The sequence below is a fragment of the Oncorhynchus nerka genome, linkage group LG27 (genome assembly GCF_034236695.1).
Source record: "Oncorhynchus nerka isolate Pitt River linkage group LG27, Oner_Uvic_2.0, whole genome shotgun sequence".
Lineage (NCBI taxonomy): Eukaryota > Metazoa > Chordata > Actinopteri > Salmoniformes > Salmonidae > Oncorhynchus > Oncorhynchus nerka.
This window is the reverse complement of record NC_088422.1, coordinates 91,411,312-91,415,301: the sequence shown is the minus strand read 5'-3', so window position 1 is coordinate 91,415,301 and position 3,990 is coordinate 91,411,312.

Genomic DNA, 3,990 nt, shown 5'->3' with positions numbered 1-3,990 from the left:
GCTGAAATTGCAATCAGCAGTGTTTGAAAGGCACAAGGCTGAAATCTATTCCGTTTTGAATGTGTGGTTCACAGTTTTGACAGCAGTGTGTTAGCATTTGAACAAAGTGCTGTAAATCCACAGTGTTGTGCAGGTTGTGTTAGAGTTAAAGTCATGGGATAAGTGTGTAGAGTTTTGAAAACTGTGTTCAAGCAATGAAAAACGAGACTAGAGTTTGGTCCACATGAACTGCTGCTATGCAGACTGTAGTTAGACTGTTTGGTCCACATGAACTGCTGCTGTTCAGACTGTAGTTAGAGTTTGGTCCACATGAACTGCTGCTGTTCAGACTGTTTAGAGTTTGGTCCACATGAACTGCTGCTGTGCAGACTGTAGTTAGAGTTTGGTCCACATGAACTGCTGCTGCAGCTAGAGTTTGGCAGACTGTAGTTAGACTGTAGTTAGAGTTTGGTCCACATGAACTGCTGCTATGCAGACTGTAGTTAGAGTTTGGTCCACATGAACTGCTGCTGTTTTCAGACTGTAGTTAGAGTTTGGTCCACATGAACTGCAGACTGTAGTTAGAGTTTGGTCCACATGAACTGCTGCTGTGCAGACTGTAGTTAGAGTTTGGTCCACATGAACTGCTGCTATGCAGACTGTAGTTAGAGTTTGGTCCACATGAACTGCTGCTGCTATGCAGACTGTAGTTAGAGTTTGGTCCACATGAACTGCTGCTATGCAGACTGTAGTTAGAGTTTGGTCCACATGAACTGCTGCTGTGCAGACTGTAGTTAGAGTTTGGTCCACATGAACTGCTGCTGTGCAGACTGTAGTTAGAGTTTGGTCCACATGAACTGCTGCTATGCAGACTGTAGTTAGAGTTTGGTCCACATGAACTGCTGCTATGCAGACTGTAGTTAGAGTTTGGTCCACATGAACTGCTGCTGTGCAGACTGTAGTTAGAGTTTGGTCCACATGAACTGCTGCTGTGCAGACTGTAGTTAGAGTTTTGCACATGTGACTCCAGTTGTGTCCACTGTCGTTTAGCAATCGAAAAAAACTGTAATTATATTATTTTATTTTATTATAATATAATTGCTCAGAAAAATAGATTTTGTTTAACAAGTAATATTTTTTTTTTCTTCTCAAATAGGTAGGGGTTAAAATGATTGACAGCCCTAAAGCTTCTTATAAATAAAGTAATAAAAAGTTTAGTATTTGGTCCCATATTCCTAGCACGCAATGACTACATCAAGCATGTGACTAGAAACGCGTTGAATTCATTTGCCTTTGGTTTTGGTTGTGTTTCAGATGACTTTGTGCCCAGTAGAAATACATGGTCAATAATGTACTGTGATACTTCGGTCACTTGTGTTGTAAATAAGAATAGAATATGTTTCTAAACACTTCTACATTCATGTGGATCCTACCATGATTACAGATAACCCTGAATGAATCAGGAATAATGATGAGTGAGAAAGTTACTGGGGGGGTCATAGATCAAACCCCCAAGACATGCTACCCTCCCCTGTTATTTGGTAAAGGTGAAAGGTTAGAACAACTTAGGGGTATGATCTTTGACCCTCTGTAACTTTCTCACTCATCATTATTCAATCATTTTGGAGCCACTTTTCATACACACACATTAATGTACTATATCACACTCAGCCTAACCAACCCACTGTCTGTTCTTACTCTCCACAGTGGATTCATCAGACCACTCAATGTCTAAACACAGGAGAGGACTGGGGTCCTGGATGGAGTTTCACCTTAACAAACATAGACACAAGACTAACAGGAGAGGACTGGGGTCCTGGATGGAGTTTCACCTTAACAAACATAGACACAAGACTAACAGGAGAGGACTGAGGTCCTGGATGGAGTTTCAGCTTAACAAACATAGACACAAGACTAACAGGAGAGGACTGGGGTCCTGGATGGAGTTTCACCTTAACAAACATAGACACAAGACTAACAGGAGAGGACTGAGGTCCTGGATGGAGTTTCACCTTAACAAACATAGACACAAGACTAACAGGAGAGGACTGAGGTCCTGGATGGAGTTTCACCTTAACAAACATAGACACGAGACTAACAGGAGAGGACTGGGGTCCTGGATGGAGTTTCACCTTAACAAACATAGACACAAGACTAACAGGAGAGGACTGAGGTCCTGGATGGAGTTTCACCTTAACAAACAAACATAACAGGAGAGACAGGTCCTGGATGGAGTTTCACCTTAACAAACTAGACACAAGAGAGGACTGGGGTCCTGGATGGAGTTTCACCTTAACAAACATAGACACGAGACTAACAGGAGGGGACTGGGGTCCTGGATGGAGTTTCACCTTAACAAACATAGACACGAGACTAACAGGAGAGGACTGGGGTCCTGGATGGAGTTTCACCTTAACAAACATAGACACGAGACTAACAGGAGAGGACTGGGGTCCTGGATGGAGTTTCAGCTTAACGAACATAGACACAAGACTAACAGGAGAGGACTGAGGTCCTGGATGAAGTTTCATCAACAAAATCAATGCACCACTATCTCTCCCTAGCATCAGAGGCATGTCCATTATTAAAGGTGTGTGTGTGTGAGAGAGAGAGAGAGAGAGAGAGAGAGAAGAGAGAGAGAGAGAGAGAGAGAGAGAGAGAGAGAGAGAGAGAGAGAGAGAGAGAAACTCATCCTGGCAAGGCCTGAGAGAGAGAGGTTAGGAATTACACACAGATTTCACCTCAGTGATTGCTTTTATTGTATTCTGTACAAACGTCAGCTGGATCATGGGTAGTGAGTACAAGGTTTCATCAGACGTATTGATCTGAACATAATCAGGATGGGATAAAGAATAGGAGTTGATTGCAGCTGATGTGTGATAGATTAGTGGGTTTTGGGGCTGCAGAGACACAGGCATGGTGTTACAGGAAGCCGACAGAGACTGGTGCTGTGGGATCTCAATGTGATGAAGAGAAGTGCTGTCTCACATGTCGCTAGTCTCTGTCTCTCTGACTCTCTCTCTCTCATTCTCTGTCTCTCTTTTTCTCTCAATTTCAATTCTTCTATATATTTCCCATTTGAGTCCATAAGGAGTACCATCTGTGTCTTGTGTATGTCCTCAGTGGGTGTGGGGGGATTGTCAGGAGGGCTATCAGGGTGGCTGACAGGGGGGGTGCTCAGAGGGGGTGAGATCTCCTGGGCTTGACGCTCTTCATTTGTCTGTTCTGCTGTGGTGTCGATGCTATGGTCAGGGTCTGGGGTGGACTGTTCTGCTGTGGTGTTGAGACTTTTGTCTGGAGCTGAGGGGGGCTGTTCTGTGGCCTCCTCTCTAGTGGCCTCCTCTCTAGTGGGTTGCTCTTTGTCACACGCCATCCTCCTCACCCCCTCCTCCAGCAGTCTGATCCTCTCCTCTAGTGCTCTGTTCTTCTCCTGCTCTTGCTTTTTATATTGTTGAAGTTGTCTCACCGCAGTCCGGAGTGCAGATATGTCTCTCTCCACCTCCAGCTCTCTGGGTCTGGTTAAGGGGGTGTTGTTGTGCTGGACTGTTGTCTGGATCTGTGTTGACTGGAGTGGAATCACCTGCTGTTCCAGCTCCACCTGCCTTACCTCCAGCTGGGTCATTTTATCCTTCATTTCAATGAGGGGGTAGTACTCTGTGCTGGGAGGTTGACTTTCCACTGGGGGTTGCTCATCTTTGGGGTTATATAATGAAGAGGTCTGGTCTGACCCGCTCGTGGTGGGAGTATCTTTCTCAGGGAAGAGCTTCTCCTGCTGAGCTAATTCTTTGATTAGGTGAAAGTCCAGCTGAAACTGTTTGGGGTTGCCCTGTACGAATACTGTTCCAGACTTATAGAGATGTATATTAGCTGACTCAGAGTCCTCGTTGTCTAGTATCCTGAGTTTCCACCCTCGTTAACACCCCTCCTCTTAACAGAGGGCTAGTGTGCTAATATAGCCCTGTGCCATGCCAGGGGATGGTCTGTGTGGAAGATGAGGTTGCTGATGTTCCC